The sequence below is a fragment of the Nannospalax galili genome, unplaced genomic scaffold, assembly GCF_000622305.1.
Source record: "Nannospalax galili isolate Female #2095 unplaced genomic scaffold, S.galili_v1.0 scaffold1086, whole genome shotgun sequence".
Classification (NCBI taxonomy): domain Eukaryota; kingdom Metazoa; phylum Chordata; class Mammalia; order Rodentia; family Spalacidae; genus Nannospalax; species Nannospalax galili.
The window spans coordinates 1092861-1112878 of NW_008354345.1; the positions used below are offsets into that span (position 1 = coordinate 1092861).

The 20018-nt window shown below is 43.3% G+C and overlaps 1 pseudogene; it reads left to right on the forward strand.

Annotated features, from left to right (window-relative positions):
* Positions 1-884: 884 nt before the first annotated feature.
* LOC103748813 lies at positions 885-19599 on the forward strand (annotated as a pseudogene).
* The last annotated feature ends 419 nt before the right edge of the window (positions 19600-20018 follow it).

The window sequence follows — 20018 nt, forward strand, 5'->3', positions numbered from 1 at the left end:
CCCAAAACACACTATTTAAACTTAAGTCAGATGATCAAGGGCATTTCTTTGTCATTGAAACACAATTCCTTTGAAATTTTAAAAATTATATTTATTATTTTTTATGTTTAAAAAAGTTTTATCAATTCTTTGAGAATTTCTTTTTTATTCTATTGTAAACTTTTAATTGATTTTTTGTGTATTTCATCCAAAACAACTTGATCATCTTTACACCCCGTCAACCATTGGCACCTGCCCATGGCCCCACCCCTACTGGATTTCATGCATTCAGTCATTTGTGTTAAGGCCTATCAATAAGAACACTAAATGTTAATTTTGTACATCCAATATAGAAATGTTTTCACGTACTGAAATTTGCACAAGGTTAATAAAGTTAAATGATATGAGATGATTTGAAATGAGAAATAATCATAATGCCCCAATTTCACTTCTGTTCTTCAAAGTTAATAATATTTAACCAGTTTACTTTGTGAGTTTTTCTGACAGTCACTTCTGGGTTGTTAGAAATAATGTGCTCTGGGTGGGATGTGGTGGTGCATGCCTTTAATGCCAGCACTCGGGGTTGGGGGAGGGGAGCACTGAGACAGGCAGATCTCTGGGAGATCCAGGTCAGCCTGGTCTACATAGCAGCCCCAGGCCATCTGAAGCTAGGGGGAGAAAACAAACAAAACAACCTGCTCATACAAATGCCTTGGTTTGGTTTACTAACTTGGAGTTACAGTGACATCTACTGACTGTTTCTTACAGATTAGGCTTAAAGTCTTGCACGCCCTCTGTTGTCCCAGTCTGTGAAGGTGAGGTTTGTGTTGAATGTCTCAAATGTCATTTTAGTAGCTGTAGTTGGTGTTCATACATAAACTGCATTGCATGTCTACACTTTGGAGATGACCTGGCACGTCCCCAAGGTTCACACGTTCAAACCATGGTCCTCTCTGGAAGATGCTGAGAGGCGGTCAGGCCCAAAGAAGTGGAAGCCTAATGGACAGTGAGTCGGACACTGGGGTCCCGCCTTCAGAGGGAAGAGTGCAGCGCACCGAGATGACTGGCCAGGTGCCCTGAGGTCCTGTTCTGTGATCTGTCCACAGAGACCTGCCGTAAGCCTGCCAGAGTTGAAGATCAAGGCATTTGAAGTTTAAGCTTCACTAAGATGGAATGAACACTGGTCCTGAGAGACCTTGGTGACTCTGTAGCTGAGGCACACATAAGGATACAACCTGGAATTTTTCACTCTTACTATATTACTTGTCATCTCTGGCCTTAACAGGTATTGAGCCAAGCTACCTCTTGCTGTTTTCCAGTTAAGGCCCTTCTCTTGTTCTCTGACATATAAGCAGCCCCATGGAAGGGTCCTGGCTGTCCGGGTGTTCGCTCTTTGGAACTTTTCATTCCCTGTAACTTGATCCCTCGTTCGCCCTGTGTTCACGCCTCAGCATTTTGCAAGCTTCCTCTAACAATACTTAGACAGCCCAGGGTGTCTCTGTCTGCCCCATTAGCCTGAATTCTTTCTCTTAATAACAAGTTTCATGCTTTAATGTTTATTTTCCCAATTTATTCTCTGAAATCTCTGCAAAGTACTAAGTACAGTCAGGCATGGGAGAGGCCAGGCCGGCGAGTGGAGATTTGGAGCCTAGAATGCTTCTGCCTCAGAAGCATCAGCTTACCCCCAAATAAATGTCACAGGAGGCTGACCAACTTTTTACCCAGAAGTTTTACATGAGTGACTCTTTACAAAAAGGCTTTCTTAGGGTATTATTTACAAGTAATTACCCTTTACTACTGAGGTTACTCCGGTGTGTCTACACATACGGTTTTTTTAATAAGTTGCATTTTCCAGTTCAGTCTCAGACATCAGTACAGCTCCATCTTCAGTTACGCGGTGCTCTAGGGCCAGGTCTGGCTTGGCTGAAATCCATCTCTGGAAAATTCAGGCATTGATTTATTTCTTGCCTAAGGCCAATGTGATTGGAATGTACTCATAAGCAAGGTCCAGAGCTGCGAAAGACTCCAGTTCCAAGACAAGTATTGAGAAGACTAACAAGAGCGTCTGTTTGGCCTTATTCAGAAACACATATTTAAGAAGAAAAAGCTGCCAGAATCTTGGCCATTTTGAAAGTAGACGTTTTGGGGGACTCTGCCTGCAACAGTGAGTTTTTATTACTGAGCGCTTTTTAACTTGCGTGTTTTCAGATGGAGTCTTTGGCATTCTACATCTGGACCTGGGTTGCCTGGAAGTTGGCAAAGGGCCATGCCAGCCTTTGGCACTGCCTCCCTCCCCACTTCACCATCCCAAGGACCTAGTTGCACCCAGGTTATATTTGTGCTGATTTCATCTTCATCAAAATACCCTGCATTCCCTAGGAATTTCCAAGACACCCAACACAACAGGAGTTGCTGGTCGTCCTCCATTCCCACTGACTTCTTCCTACCCAGCTGTTTGCATAGCTCTCTTTTTCCAACTTGCAAAGTCAAATTACCTCTAGCCTCTGATGACTCTGTGCAAAGGAAGGTGTTTGTTTTGTTTTGTTTTGTTTTTAAGTCCTGAGTCTGAAAAAAATTCCCTAATTTTCAGTCCTGATACATGACTTTCCCACCAGGCTGTAAGTTCCCAATCTCTCAAGCTGTTCTACATTAATTTTTTAAAAATATTTTATTATTTTTATTTTATGTGCATGAGTATATTGCCTGCATGTATGTGAGTGCACCCGTGTCGTCCAGTGCCACAGAAGTCAGAAGAGGGCTTCGGATTCCACTGGAACTGGAGTTGAGGATGGTTCGAAGCTGCCATGTGGGTGCTGGGAATCGAACCCGGGTCCTCTGTAAAAGCAGTCAGTGCTCTTAACCACTGAGCCATCTCTCCAGCCCCTACATTAACTTTTTTAAGGCAAAAGAAAGAAAAGCAACTGTCTTAGAGCTCCCCCTAGTTACTATTTTAACTCCCTTATGTTATTAAAAATATTTTGATTCATTTTTTAAATTATCATTTTTTATGTATATGATTGTTATGCCTGCATGTATGTAAGTATACACCCATGTCATGCAATGCCCATGGAGGACAGATTAAGGTCTCTTGGATCCCTTGTAACTGGAGTTACAGACAGTTGTTAGCCACCATGTGGGTGCTGGGATTCAAACCCCGGTCTTCTTCAAGAGCAGGCAGTGCTCTTAACCATTGAGCCATCTCTCCAGCCCTATGAGTTATTTTTATTTTATGTGTGTGAATGTTTTGCCTGGGTGCATGTAAGTGCACCTACGTTGTTGAGAGCCTGTAGAGGCCAGAAGAGGGCATCAGATCCCCTGGAACTGGAGTTATGTATGGTTGTTAAGTGAACCTTGTTCCACTGAAAGATCAACCAGTGCTCTTAACTGCTGAGCCATCTCTCCAGCTCCCTCTCCCTGACTTTATTATAATAAGGCTTTGGAAAATATTCCCACAGAATATTGAAAATCATTATGCATGGGACACTATATACAGGTACTGTGTAATTCCTCTTCCATCATCTCATTTGATGCTTCAAACAGTCTAGGTGTGTGCACAATTATCGTGCGTGTAATACATAGGGCTGCTATGGTTCAAAAGGTGACCCAATTCCACAAAATCGCAAACACACTGGAATGTAGATCCATATTCCTTGAGGAACTTTTCCTGGTAAGATACGAACAGATGTCCACTTATGCCAGGTAGGGCACCAACAACAGAGGGAAGAAAGTATTCACCCAAGTCTAGTTTGGTGAACAGTGAACATTAGGGTTGTCTACAGGAAACACAAAGGCAGCTGAGTCCCTGAAAAAGACCGTCCCACCCTGGGTAATGATCAAGAAAGCAGCACCCCTGGGACTCCCTGCCTACCTTGCCACAGCCCCACCAGCCTCCTTTCCCAGCAGTCTTTTCCTGCTTACAAAACCTTGTGGCTCAGGCTTGTGACTCTTGTAACTTTCTATGTTTCCAGAACCTCATACATTGCTTGAGCTCTCTGAACCTTATTTGTTACTTAGCTCCCTGAGTCTTAGAAGCCTCCCTCCTTTCTCCAAGAAAGAACATTTCAGTTTGGAGGGAACAGCCACACAACAGTCCTTCAGTCTCCTGGCCTGCTTTAAGATAATCAGTCCATGCTGTCCTTCTGTGCAATACATACCCTGTACTGTGTATTCAATCTACTACTGTAATCTGCTCTCCAGATAACAATGTGTCTAATTCAGTATATGAAACTTAGCCAGAACTTTTTTTTTCCAACACTCAGCATTTTTCACTTTATATTGACTTTTCTCTTGGCTTCTGTGAAGACATTCTCTCTTGCATTCCTTCCCACCACTCTGTGTCCTTCTAGGTGTTTCCTCCACCACCCCTTCTGAATTTCCATGTGTCTATACTCACACCTGCCAAGTCCCTTAAGGGATCCCTATTGTCAAAGATTTCTTCTACCATCTGTCCTTTCATAGCCCCTAAAAGTGGCATCTTTAACCCAGACTCTTACCTGAACTTCAGATTCTGGGCTCCCAATAGGATGAGTCTCTGCTGAATCACAAAGGTTTCCAACTCAGCTTGTCTGTGAGGAAATTACCCCTTGCATCAGAATTTTTCCCAGCTGGCTTTCGTGAATATTTGAATACCCATAGAAAATATTTCAACCCTGAAGTAGGATAGGTGTGGAGATTTGAATGAGAATGTCCCTGATAGGTTCCAGTATTTGGACGTTTTTGTCCCCAGTTGGTGGTGCTGTTTTGGGAGGTCTTAGAAGGTGTGGCCCTACTGGAGGAAGCACATGGCTCGGGGTGGGCTTAGAGAGCTCTAAAGCCTTGCAGGATCTCGAGTTGCTCTCTTACTTCCTCTGCCAGCTTGAAGATGTGAGAGCTTAGCTTCTGCTGCCCCTGTTTCAACCACCTCCAGCAACTGTGCCTCCCTGCCATGATGGACTGTAATTCCCCTGGAACCCAGAGCTCAAATGAACTCTTCCTTGTATAAGTTACTTTGGTCAATGTTTCTATCATAGGAACAGAAAAGTGACGAATACAGAAGGTAAGTCTTCATGACATTGACCTGGGGATAGGAAGTCCTGTGTGTGCAGGAGGGGTTTGGGATATACATGTGTGTCCATTCATGCGTGTGAATGTGTACAGAAGTCAGGGGTTGACATTGGGTGTCTTCCTCTGTTGCTTTCCATGTTATATTTTGAGACAATTTCTCACAGAACCCAGAGCTCACCAATTTGCTAGACTGGCTGGCCAGAAAGCCTAGGATCCTCTTGTCTCTGCCCCCCAGTGCTGTGTTAAAGCAGGCACCACGATGCCTAGCTTTTTCCCTGGGTACTTAGGATCCGACCATAGGAGGTCCCCGTGCTTGTGTGACACTGTCCTTGCTGAGCCATCTCCCCAGTCCCAGAAGCTTATATATAGAAAAAGTTATCTAAGAGATTGGATACAAGTTAGTGAAATGGAAAAGGCCCAGGCCTCATGTGGGTTTTGAAACAAGTACTTGATAGCATGAATTTTTACCTGTACTATGGGGCCCACCATTGGAAGGTAGGCTAGCTACAAACAGCTAAAACTCACCTAGGCCATGAGTTATCAGACTTTCTGTGGAGAAGAAACAGCCCATAATTTAGGCAGGTTATCAAATCTCTGTCATTGGGAGCTGGAGAGATGACTCAGTGGTTAAGAGCACTGCCTGCTCTTCCAGAGGACCAGGGTTTGGTTCCCAGAATCCACATGGTGGCTAACAGCCATCCATAACTCCAGTTCCGGGGGCTCTGATTCCCTCTTCTGGCCTCTGCAGACTTTGCACAACACAAGTGCACTTACATACATGCAGGCGAAAACACTCATACACAAAAAATAAAAATAAATAAATAAAAATATTTTAAAAATCCCAGCAGTGGCATCTTGGTTTGACAATGCCTAAGGAATAATAGAGTGAAAATTGAATTATTAAATTATTGGACTCGGGGTATAGCTCAGTAGTAAAATGCTTGCCTAGTATGCATGAGGCCCTAGGTTAAATATCCAGTGCAAAAATAAACAAAAAACTCAATTTAATTATGATTAAAACCAATTTTTACTCAAACACACACACACACACACACACACACACACACACACACACACAAAAAAATATTAAAACCAATTTTTACTCAAACACACACACACTCCTAAATATTTAAAATGGGTCAAGTTTATTTCTGTCTGAAAGTAAGTCAATAGAAGCTCTATGACAGCTCGTCCCTCGGTAAGTGATATAATGAATTTATCGGGCTAAATAATGTTGTTTTGCCACAGAGATCCACCTTGTAGTTAGCTGGAACTTTACTATTTCATGTGGAATGTTCAGTAACCAGCTACAGGGTATTAGAATCTCTCCCATGTACCAAACAATGGTATGCATTGTATCTCTTGAATACCAAGACAATCCAAAGACATATTTTAAAATTGATGTTGAATTCTTTTCCATTGGGGAGAGTTTTAAATACCTTGGATAATGTATTTATACTCCCAAAGAAAACAACTTTACGCAACAATTCAATAAAATAAAAGCAATACAAATTATCCTCAGAAATAAAGCTCATTGGTTTAGCATTAGAATAAGATCATATATAAACTCAGAAATTTTGAAAACAATCTTAAAACACAGGAGTCTGGAGTGATTCTCCTAGCGAGATAATTTTAACCTATTTACCTACAAGAATGATATAAAAAGCTAATTAATCACCATTGTACTGATTCTTTTTAAAAAGCCAACTGAATATTTAAACAGGGGCTTGAAGAGCAAGTAGGCTGGGCTATGGCACAGTTGCTGTCGAATTCTAAGTTCGAGTAAGAACCTTTGAGACCCTTGCCAGGTCAACATTTCTCCTACTAATACATTTCTACAAAACTCAAAGAAAAGATGTTTTGGTGATCATGGTATTTACTACAAATGTTATGCCCTGTGTCTTCTGTATATCGTTCAAAACTTGTTGACTGTTCCTTCAGGAGATGGATGTGGCTCAGGCTTATGTAGTGTCAAATTACAGAAAGTTATAAATGTATACTTTAAAAGTAGTTAGTCTGTTCCATTCTATACAAATGGAACTTCAAGTCTGAAAAAGTAGACTCAGGTTTCCATTCTAACGTATGCTGCAGACAATTATTCCCCCTAGTTGCGTGGTTATCAGAACCCACTTCCCACTTCTTTGGTTTCGTCTGACCTGGACAATGGAAGCTGGAGAGTCAGATGATACACACAGGGAAACAAAGCGTCTCAGAACCACTTCAGCATCTCACCAGATTCTGTCCGATGTGTGACTCTGAATGAGGAGAGTGAGATGTTTTCCTGATCCCTCTACCTCCAATCACATGGTTTTTACAACTGACTAGCACAGATTCTGGCACAAAGAACACCATAATTGTTCCTTCCTTCATTTACAAAGATGGCTGAGAGAAAATCATTACTCTTAAATCAAGGAGGGTGGGCCAGGGTTTGAGTCAGTGCTGCTGTTCCCTTTTCTCATTATTCCCATAGATTCTTGCTTTCTGTGGGTCGTGTGTCAGCTTATTTCCTATGACCTCTGTCTTAGTTTGTTTCTCCATTGCTGTGACAAAACACTCTAACCACTACCAACTTGGGGAGGAAAGGGTTTATTTGTCTTACATCTCCCAGGTCACAGTTCATCAGGGACCCCAAGGTAGGAGCTCAGGGCAGGAACCTGGAGGCTGGAGCTGGAGCACAGGCCATGGAGGAATGCTGCTTACTGACTTGTTCCCCTGGCCCCTGCTCAGGCTGCTTTCTTAAGCAACACAGGCCCACCTTCCAAGGGGTGGCACCACCCACATCATTCAACAATCGAGAAGATGCCCCATGGATATGGCCATAGGCCAGTCCAACGAAGGAAATTCCACAGTTGAGGCTCCCTCAACCCAGGTGAGTCAAGTTGACACTAAAGCTGTCCAGCACAGCCTCCGATGGTAAAAGCTTGTCACACATAAGCAAATGCTTAGAAGATTCTGTTCCCATTCTGCCCCAACCGAGCAGGCAAAACTGAGCTATTCTATTTAGAGAAGGGTAGTCATGTAGACATGCTGTTTCTTGAACATTCAATGATGTACCAGTCATTTAAAACACAGCAAAAAATACGTTCAGAAAAGAAAATACATTAAGTGTTTGCCAACCAGGTTAAAAATTGCTAGGTGCAGTAGAAAGTGGGACACTTACTCAAGCTTAGTGATGCTATAAATTCTGAGTAGTTACCAATTACAGTTTAACCTTCCAAACAAATGGGAACAAAGCTTCTGCCATCCAAACTTTTGGCTATGTTTTCCAAGGTATAAGAGGTAGACATTCATAATCTGTATGCAGAAGGAAACATGAATGATAAACTCTTTTGAGGAGCACCAGTGATGGGGAGCATCTTAATGAGGGGTGACTAGGAAAATATAGAAAAGAGATAATTTAAGATAGATTTACAACCAGGCAATGAGGAAGGATGGTTCAAGATTGGGAAGAAACTTCTAGGGTATTAGAAAACTATCTTCTTGGGATGGGGAGTCCCTATGTCAAGGTGCTTGTGGGCGGATTGGGAACCAGAAGGTAAAAACCAAGCCTATGTTTAAGTTGTCAACATGCTCAATGAAAAGTGTAATTTCTGTTTTGTGTGGTCACTGGGAATAAATATGCCACACTTCCTGCTGCTTCTTGCCCTGCCAGGGAGGCTTATTTTTTAACCCAACTGACCTGCTTAGAGCCCTGGATATCTCAGCTTAGAGATGTGACCTATCAGCCTCCACTTCTTTGTTTAAGTTGACCAGTTCAAAACAAAACCCAGATTCTCCCTGGAGGACATTGAATTCTTGGTTTCCAGGTGGAGAGCTCCATCTTTCTGGATGAGTGTGTGAGTGATTATGTGTGTGGATGTGATTCATCTTTCAACACAAGTCGGTTTGCTGCCACTGTGGTGGTATGAGAGTTTTCCTTCCGTTAATTATTTAATTGGCTGAGAAAATGAACCCAACATTCCCCTTAGACGGATAACAATGCCAACAGCAACACAGGGATCATTGGAGGATGCTGAGCTAGAGATGGTGCATAGAATAAACAATGTTACAGGGTTTCTGAGCAATGGGATCTTTCACGACCCAGTTGGGCGTGACTCAAGGACACTCACAGTCATCAAAGGTTCACATGGTACAGTGGCTCCAAGTTTGTTGGTCCATGCCGATAGAGATTAATGGCATGGACTCTCATGGGAGTGCACAAAGAGGAAGAAGATTTTAAGAATTATTGCAGAAAAGTGAGAAATTGAGGAAAAATGAGAAATTAAGGCACAGTCAGAAATTCCCAAGAGTTGGGAGGGGTTTCCAGTAGAGAAAAATGCAATGTACTCTGATATCTAGGTGTTTTGTAGGACCGTGACAGAAATGGGCAAAAGTAATCTCTGTTGAGATTAATTCATTGGCTGTGCTAACATGGGCAAGCTAGTGGAGAGCCCACAGGCTGGCCTAGCCAGGGGGATGACCCTATGTTGGTGCTGCCCATGTAGCTAACGGTGGCTGAAGGTCCCCACTGTCCATCTCTGGTTCTTGCTTTGTTAGTTGTTGAACATGACTGTTGGCTGTTGGTCACTGGCTGGTGCTGTTACTGCCCATCTCTCTTATAGACTCTTAATCAGACCCTGTTCTCTTCAGTCTCCCATTTAAATGACCAACTGTACCCTCACCATGGCAGAGTTAACTCTGTCCCAGCCACCTAGATATAACTACAATCTCCCTAGATTGCCTTATATTTAGCTCTTTATCTACAGGGTGATCTGGGTAGCCTCCTAGGTAGAAGCTTCTTGTTAGAAACCATCTTTGTTTACAAGTAAGTCTGTCACACTAGATGCATTAGATACAAGGGTTTGTGAAAGGACAACAGTGCCTTGCACTATGTTCCCTGGGGACTCTGGGGACATTGGCCTGCTATCACTGGCCCGAAGCCCTGTCTCTCCGCATATCTGGCTGGCTTGGTTATTTCATACCCAACTACAAACCCTCTTAGTCATCCTCCTTAGGGCTCAGACCTTGCTGTGTTAACCCTTAACCTTGCTTTTAACTCCAGCCTCTGTTCTCACTGCAACATACTACTCAGCTGATATGTTTCACGCTGGATCCTTTTCCCTACCACCCACAGAGAGCTAGCTACTGCTTCCTGTGTGTGGATGGAAAAGTGACCAGCCAGCTTCCTGCTCCAGCCACCATGCTTCCTGTGACAGCTGCCATGCCTTCCATGCCCTGATGGACTCTATTCCTTTGAAACCATAATCCAAAATAAACCTTTGCTTTTGGTCACAATGCTTTATCATAGCAACAGAAAAGTAACGAATACAACTTTTACATCTGTGATGGCTAATCCTGGGTGTCAACTTGACTGGATCTGGGATTAACTGAAATGAGAGAGATCTTTTTGATTGGATCCTCTGAAGCTGGAAGACACACCCTAAATGTGGGTGTTACCTTCTGATGGCAGCCCATATAAAAGGCCATAGCAGAGGAGAACGCCAGGCTTCTTGCTGCTTGCCTTCTCTCTCGCTGGTAAGTTTGTCTTGCTGCTGCAGACTGAGACTATCTGATCTTTTGGAATTTGTTAGACCTTCAGTGCCAGATTGGGACTACTGAGACATCCAGCCTTAGGGACTGAGCGACTACGGATTCTCAGTCTCTCCAGTGTGGTGCAGCCATTGTTGGACTACTCGGACTCTATCCTGTGAGCTAAGCTGATAAATCTGTATACATATATATTCATTCTACCGGTTCTGTTTCGTTGGGGAACCCTGACTAATACAACATCCCTGTGCACCCATCTCCGTCACTACTTGAACTTTCCACCCCTCCCAATTTCTCCTCTATTTTCATATCTGATTTTCTACTCTCTCTTCCACCCTTAAGGCATTCCTCATCCCAATGGACTTTTTTCAGTACTTACACAGGCATTCCAGGTCAAATACATGAAACAACTCTAAAGATAAAAAGAGTCACATATGAAGAGAGAGAGGGAGAGAGGGAGAGGGAGAGGGAGAGAGAGAGAGAGAGAGAGAGAGAGAGAGAGAGAGAGAGAGAGAGAGAGAGAAAGTTGCTTTCCATTGCTGTGATAAAACACTGACCAAAACTTGGAGAGGAAAAGGTTTATTTTACCTTACAGCTTACAGTTCATCATGGAGGGAACCCAGGGCAGGAGCTCAGGGTAGGAACCTGAAGGTAGGTACTGCAGCAGAGGCTGTGGAGGAACACTGCTTACTGACTCTCTCAGCCTGCTTTCTTATACAACTGAGGACCACCTGCCCAGGGTGGCATTGCTCACACTGGGCTGGGCCCTCCCACATCACTCAACAATCGAGAAAATGCCTCACAGACATACTTATAGGCCAGTCATATAAAGGAAATTCCCCAGTTGAGGTTACCTCTTCCCAGGGGTGTCAAGTCTACAACTGAAGCTGTCCAGCATGGAGAACGTATGGCATTTATCTTTCTGAATTCTGTCTTTCTTTTTTTTCTTAGTGTTTACTCTTTTGAGTCCTTTGTGTGTTCTAGATATTAAGCCTCTGTCAGAAACACAGCTGCAACAATTTTCTCCCACTCTATGTTTCTTCATTCAATTTATGGTTTCCTTTGCCATACAGAAGGTTTTTAGTTTCATGAGATTATATTTGTCAGTTGTTGGTGTCATTTAAAGTTCTACTGGAGTCCTATTCAGAAAGCCCTTGACTGCACCTATATGTTGACGTACCCTCCCTAACCTTCCTTCTAGGATCTCAGTGACTAGCCTTACATCGACGTTCTTGCTTCATTTATAGTTGGGTTTTGCACAAGGCGAGAGATAAGGATCAAAATCAATTTTTCTACATGTTGATATCCAGTTTTTCCAGCACCATTTGTTGAAGATGATAACTTCTCCAGTGCATATTTTTATATCTTGGTCAAGGAACTTTGATCAGATTGCTGTAGCTGTGTGAACTTCTTTGCGGATCCACCATTTTATTCTGTTGATTTGTTATCTGTTTTATGTTCCTACCGTGCTGTTTTTATTACTACGGCACTGTAGTATAATTTGGGATCAGGGATGGTGATGCCTTCTTCAGTACTCTTCTTGTTTAAGATCTCGTGATGATCTTTGGTCTTTTGTGTTTTTATATACATTTTAAGATTTTTTTCTGTATCTGTCAAGAATGGCCCTGGAATTTTGATTGGGATTGATAACATTGAAATTGTTGATCGCTTTTGGTAGAATGGTCATTTTACAGCATTAATACTGATCCATGAGCATAACAGGTCTTCCCATCTTCAAGTGGCTTTCTCAATTTCTTTCTTGAGTTTCTTTTTTTCCCCTTGTCTGTGTGTGTGTGTGTGTGTGTGTGTGTGTGTGTGTGTGTATACTGTGACTAGTATTATTTCCCTGGTTGTTTTTTCCAGTATGTTTGTTATTAGTATCTAGGAAGGCTACTGAGTTTTGAATGTTAATTTTGTATCCTACCATTTTACTCTATTTATCAGCTCTAAGAGTTTTTTGATGGAGACTTTGGGGTCTGTTACCTATAGAATCATGTCACCTGCAAACAAAGACATTTTGACTTCTTTTCATATTTGTGAAACTTTTATTTTCTTGTCTTATTGCTCTAGGTAAGATTTCAAGCACTATATTGAGTGAGTGGAGAGAGTGGAAACCCTTGTCTTGTTCCTGATCTTGCAGGAAATGCTTTATGCTTTTCTTCACTTAACATGGTGTTGGATATAGGTTTTATCATATATAGCCGTTATTATGCTGACATATGCTCTATCCATCCCTAGCCATTCCATGACTTTTATCATGAAGGGATATTGTATTTTGTCAAAGACCTTTCCATTGTGTCTATTGAGACAATTCTGTGACTTTTGTCTTTGTGTCCATTTATGTGATGAATTACATTTATTGATTTACATATGTTAACCATCCCTGCATCTATGTAATGAAGGCAACTTAGGATGAATGATCTTTTAAATATGAACTTGAATTTAGTTTGCAAGTGTTTCATTGAGAATTTTTGCATTTAGATTCATCAGGGACGTGGGTCTATATTTTGTTGCTGTTGTCGTTATTGTGTGTGTGTCTTATTTTGGTATCAGGGTTGTTGGGAACAGAAGGTCATAGGAAGCCAAACTGGGAAGGTTGTAAGCCGTGGAGGAAAAACAGAATGCTTGAGTATGTGATTTAGAGCAGGTACTCATTAAGACCCTTTCATTAAAAGGGAAGCAGGATAGTCAGAACCCTGAGGAGCCCATCCCTGTACCTCTGAGACAAGGGGGTACATAGCATCTTGCTGCTGGAGGAGGATATGGAAGAGTTAGTCTCCGTTACCACCCACCATTCTTTGACGTAGCACCTACCGGTTGGCAGACCACAGGATCAGGGAGAACACTTGCTAATGACCTGGGTGGTGGCCAATGCGTATCTAGCAAACTACAGGAACTGTGAGTAAATGAGCCTCCTACATAGACTTAATAGTCTCAGAGTAAAAGATATTCTGACCTCCCCAGATGTAACAAGTCCTCTTAGTGGCGCACTTGAGAAGCAGAGCATGTCCTGTGCTGGAAACAGGGGCCCCAGTGAGCAGAGCTGCAGAGTATTTCTCAGACCCTGAGGCTGGATGTGTTGCAGGTACTGGGCCTGGGAGGCACAGAGCTCTCTCTGTTTTGTGTACTTTTAGACTTTGAAAGATTTTAGGCTCTTAGATCTTGTCCTAGTTTGTTCTTCACTGCTGTGACAAAATACTCTTACCACTACCAACTTGGGGAGGAAAGGGTTTACTTAGCTTACATATCCCAAGTCACAGTTCATCCTGGAGCCCAAGGTAGGAACACAGGGCAGGAACTTGGAGGCAGGAGTTGGAGCACAGGCCATAGAGGAATGCTGCTTACTGGCTTGCTCCCCTGGCCCCTGCTCAGCCTGCTTTCTTATGCAACACAGTCCCACCTGCCCAGGGAAGCACCACCCACAGTGGTGCCATCTGGGCCCTCCCACATCACTCAACAATCAATCAGGTGCCCCATGGACATGGCTACAGGCCAGTCCAATGAAGACAATTCCCCAATTGAGGCTCCCTCAACCCAGGTGTGTCAAGTTGACACTAAAGCTGTCCAGCACAGATCTCTAATTAGGCTCTCAGTCCATTCCAGCTCTCTAGGCTGTGTAGGTTCTCAGACTCTGTCAGTTCTTCAGGCTCTGAGGTTTCCAGTCTCTGGGGCTCTGTAGGCCCTCAGGTAGGCTAGAAGGCCCTCAGGTAGTCTAGGTGTCTAGAAGTCTTCCCACATGGGATGACCCCACAGGAGGCTGCCTGTGAATCCAGTTACGCACATGAACTGAGGAGAGTTTATTTATGCCTATTAGACATATGGTCCTTATCTCAGCCCACTGTTGCTTTAACCAATCTTTGATTTTGTCTGAATGACATCAGTGGGCAGTGCTACTGTCACCACTTTTTACGTGACTCCTGGCCCCCTAAATGACGTGTCTGTATACTGAGTATCTATCTTTTAGATGCTGGTATCTTATACTATTACACAGATCATACTGACCTCAAGACCTTTTGTACCTCAGCTATTAGGGAACTAGTATTTAGCGTCCACTCTTTGGTTCAGACAAACCAGGCTTTTGTACTCTGGAGTTTTATCATCTATCTCCATGATTTTAGAGCAGCTACCAGAACTCTAAAATCAGACTCACAGTGTGAAGTGACCTTCTTTATTTCTTCTGATTAGTTTTTGTTTGATATCTATTTTGTCAAATATTAGAATAGCAATTTCTGATTGTTCCCTGACTCCATTTGCTTGGAAATCTTTGTCCATCCTTTCACCCTAAAGTAGTATCTACCTTTGGTGATGAGGTGTGTTTCTTGGAAAGCAAATTCTGGATGCTAGTTTTTCATCCAGTTTACTATTCTGTGTCTTGCTGTTTAAATTATGTGCATGTAAGAGCTGGTGCCCATGGGGGCCAGAGTTGTAGGAATCCTTGGAGCTGAAGTTATAGGCAGTTATGAGTCACCTGGCATGGGTGCTGGGACTTGAACTTGTGTCCCTTGCAAGGGCAGTGTGTATTCTTAACCACTGACCCTCTCTCCAGCCCCCAAGCTGTGTCCTTTGACTGGGGAATTGAGACCATTAATATTCAGAACTATTGAAAATGTGACATTGTTTTTATTTGTAGTGTTTATTTTCTTGGCCTTCTTTTGATTAACCACCAGTGTAGCATCGTTTTCCCCCTGTAGCTTCCTGGGCACTGTTATCCTTCTCTTTAATCCAAAGTATTCCTTCCAATATCCTCTGTAAGGCTAGTTTGGTGGCCATAAATTTCACTACCCTGGTTTTAGTGTAGAAACTTTGTCTTTTTCCTTTAACTATTGTAGATAGTTTTGTTGGGTATAGCAGTCTGAGTGGGCATCTGCAGTCTTTCATCTGTCTAAGCCCATCTGGTTTTAAAGTCTCCATTGAAGAATCAGCTGTTATTTGAATAGGACTGCATTTAGATGTGACTTGATCCTTCTCTCTTTCAATAACCTTCCTTTTTTCTGCACATTTAGTATTTTGAGTATTATATGACATGGAGAAGTTCTTTTCTGGTCCTTCATGTTTGGTGCTGTACTGTGGGCCACTTGCACCTGGATGACATATTTTTTCCTAGATTTGGGAAGTTTTCTTTTATCATTTTATTGAACATAGTTTCCTGGCCTTTTACCTGGATTTCTTCTCTTTCTTGTTCCTTCACAGCAAAGATCTTGTATGTTCATGAGTATTTAAAATTTTAACTTTTCTTCAACTGAGTGGTCAAATTCTCCCACCTTCTCTTCAAACTCTGAAGCCCTGATAGTCTGTCTTCCGTTTCATCCATCCTACTGGTGTGGCTTTACATTGAGCTTTTTATTATACTTATTGAAGATTTCATCTCAAGTTTTATTTATTTCATTTCAAGTTTTTGTTTCTGTATCTTTATTGATTCTATTTTCATATCTTGATTTGTCTTCCTTGTTTCAATCATTTATGTTTCAGTTTAATTAATTTTAATTGTGTGTGTGTGTGTGTGTGTGTGTGTGTGTGTGCATGTGTGTATGTGTGTGCATGTATGCGAGGATGCCAGTGGAGGCCAGGGGCATTGGCTACTCCAAGAGCTGGAGTTACAGGCAGTTGTGAGTTGCCCAATATGGGTACTAGGAATCAAACTTGGATCCTCTGCAAGAATATCATTTGCTCTTAACCATGAGCCTCCTTTCCAACTCCTGTTTATGCTTTCTTAGTTTTTATTCTGACATTTCTTTATGTCCTTTGATTTCCTTGAACATATTTATAATTGTTCTGAACACATTGGATTGACTATCATATAAGCTGGTCTGATTGGGGGTCATTGCTATGCAATTAATAATGTAAGGGGAGACATATTGTCTTGATTTTTCTTGTTTGTGTTTTTACTGTGGTACCTGGGATCTGGTCATTCGTCCTGTCTTTTGGTACGGGTGCGTCGTCTGCTTTGTTGAGTGGGTATTTGAATCTCTATTTGCTATTTATTATCCTGGCATGGCAGGTTTTGAATCAATAGGGTGATGCTTGAAGTTCAGTCTTGAGGCCATTCAAAGCTGATTCGTGTGTGAGGTCGCAGAGGTGGGCCTGGTTTTTTGTAAGGGAAAGGCACAACCCAGGGGCGCTCTGTGGGATAAGCAGGTTCTCCCAATGGTCTCTTAGAAGTTGAGATTAGAGTGCCAGAGAGAAGCAGAGGCAGACTAAGTGCCAAGCACGTGGGCTTTCATCAGCTCCTCATAGAGTGGTGCTATGGTTCCATGGGGGGTGGGGGGGACTACCCACGGAGCAAACAAAGGGCTTGGCCCATGTCCTTAGATAGCAGCATTAGGATCTCAGAGGGAGGAAAAGGTTTTGACTACCTGTAGAGTGAGCAAGGGGCTCAGTGCAAGTCTTCAGATGGCATTTGGGGGTCACAGAGGGAAGGAGAGGTGAAGGCTATCTGTGGAGTAAGCAGGTATTTGGCATGGGTCCTTAAATGGAAGCCTTAGGGTCCCAGAGGGAGAGGGAAGAGAGGGCAGGTTCCCCCATGTCGAGATTCTTAATTACAATCTGCAAAGTCCATTCCATCATATAAATGAACATTGGCAGGTTTTAAGGATTGGGTCGAGATTGTCTTTGAGGAGTCGTCTTCACTGTCCTTTAACTCTCTTATATATTACACTGCTTCCAAGGAACACTGCTGAGATATTAAACCACGTGAATACCACTCAAACTTCTATTTACATTCAACACATATGCAGTAGTTAACCCTTCAGTACCTAGTTCTTGACTAGCCTTTGACGCAGTAGTGACGGACACACGTCTTTCCTTGCGAAGCTCATGCAATGTCATCCCCTTTACTAAATCAGGCACGTGTCCCCACCTTTCCCTCACCCCATGTTCTACATGTGTCTTCTTTGTTCATGCATGTCTAGCCCCAAACCAAAGAGGATTAGTGGCCTATTTTGGAGAACAATAGAACAAAAACTTCATTTTTCCACAGAAATATCTAGGATGTGCTGAATTTTATTAGCATTACAAAAATCTATTCAGAGCAGGAATGGCACACCAGTAATTTCAGTACTTGGGAGGTTGAGGCAAGGAGGATCATAAAATTGGGACGAGCCTGGACTACATAGTAAGACCCTTTCACATGCAAAATAAACATATAAACAACCTATTCAGGGGCCATAGGCTGTGTGGTTTAAGGTGTCTCAGACCATCCAAGGTTACCTCAGGTGGCCGGAAGAAGCGCTCCAAGCCAGAACAGTGAAGGGAATGAACTTCCTGGAACAGAGTGACTGCTAACAGTAATAGAGAAACACTTTTGAGGTATAATGATGCACGGAGGGGGTTGGAGCTTGCTAGTGGTGGAGTGCTCCGGGCTGAACAGCATTAAGCAGTTATTGAAGATAACTTGTGAGAGAGAGATGAAAGGTCAGATTCACAGCTGCTTACGTTACCACCTGGTGTTACCACAAGGCTGAGAGGTGTGGTTAAAAGAACAGGTAGACCTCACCTATCAGCTTAAAGAGGAGACACTTCAGTGCCATTCCACCTGTCTTATTCATCAACTACAGTATTGCTAATCAAGTCTCCATGTGCCTGGAGAGACTGAGCAGTTTGGCCCCTATGCCTGAGGATTTGACTGTCCTGCTCTTTGAAGCAGACACAACTGCTCTGAGCCAGACCATCACCACATTTGGGTCCCTCAAGACCATTCAAATTTCTGAGCAGTTGGTGGTTCAAGCCAGTTCACTGAACATCGGGTCTTTCCTAGAGAAAAGAGGCTATATCCCAGAGCCAGAGAAGAAGTCAGCATCCAATGGCACAACTGATTGTCTCCGCAAATGGCTTCTTGTGAGCATACCAGCCATTGGTCAACAGGGTCTTATGTACCCAGCACCATCCTCCAGGACTGGCTCAGCCCCAAGCAGACCTTGGACAATAGTCACACTTCTGCCAGAGCCTGCAGTCTCTTTAATAATGTCTGGGGCAACGTTAAAGGCTTAGAAAACTGGCTCCTTTGCCGTCAGCAGCAAGAAATTTCTGGAGAACCTAGTTCCCAAAGTTTAACCGCCATTATACCACCAATTCTCCCTCCACTGACGCCAAAATGATGGGAGGTGGGGAGCTCCTCGGTCAAGATCAGATGGACCTGAGCGGCTGGTTACTCTCCAGGAGCCCCGCGACCTGGAGAAGCCAGAGAATGCTGTCTGTGAAGCCAGGGAGAAGTTTAGACTCCTGTTCCAGGTGTTCAGAGAACCCTACGGTGTGAGCGATAGGCTGGTCAAGCCTGCTCCACAACCTCCGGCCAGGGAAACCAGCACAAAGGTGCGGAGACTGAAAACCCGGGCGATCGGAAATGCCTGAACAACCACCTAAAAGTCAAGAAACCGCTGTCTGTCCCCAGAACCAGCAAGAACCATGTAAAGGAGAGGAAGTCTGTAGAGCTGGGGAGCCTCGCACACGCACTGCAGAGTGTGTGCGTGATGAGAGTTGTCAGAAGGAAGCTGTGCACAGATGGCTTAAGGAAAAGGACAAGAATGGAATACCCATGGAACCCACATCTGAGCCTGAGAAGCGCAGAGTCCCTGAATATGTGGCTTGTCCTTCTAGAAAAGAGTTAACCGAACAAGCCAAGGCACCAAAGGCTCCTAGAACTGCTGACTCCTTCCAAGTCGTGGGGAATGGCTTACCGCCCCCCACCCCCCATGCAAAGAAGGCAGCTCCAAGGAAGTGTCCAGCATTGACGACAGAGCTGGGAAAGAAAAGATGAAAAGCCGTGTGAAGACTTCCTGGTGTCCCTTTAACACTGCCAACTGCATTTTACCAAGGAGAAACAGAAACGTGGGAAACTTCAGCCAGCTTTCTTCTGGAGACGGAACTGAAAGAAGGCCAGGAAGCATTTCTTAATTCCTCCAGACTGTTGCGCCGTGCCAGCTGTCTGTGATCTCTGCCTGTGCGCAGCTTAAAGCTGATAAAGACAAGTGGTTATGCCCGTGTCTCCTCTACAGGTGGGAAGGAATGGACCCCTGGGGCCGCACCGCTTTTCTGCCGACTGCGACTCACCATTGAGCCCAGTGAATACGACTCGCCAAATCGTTGCTTATTCTGGGTCCGACTAGTCAGTTTAGTTCCTTTCCTGCCTAGTTTTGAACTAGATAACAAATCATCAAATTATAAACTTCTTGTGAAAAAAAGGCTGTTGATGGTAAGGTGATTCAGTTCCTTTTTACAGAAGTACTAACTTCCCCCATACTACAAACAGCATCTTGATGCATAGGCCTTCACCGGCTCCCATGGCAAACACCATAGTTTTAATAGTGAAATATGTCTGTAGCGAAGTGTGTCAGTGTGTGAACTCTTTTTGATTTCCCTTTAAATATTTCTCCTGCTGTGGTTTTCTAGTGGTTTGAAATCGTTCTGTTCAGTGATTATATAGGATATTTCCCACAAATAATGAAACTTGCCAATGCAGTGTATTTTCCACTTAC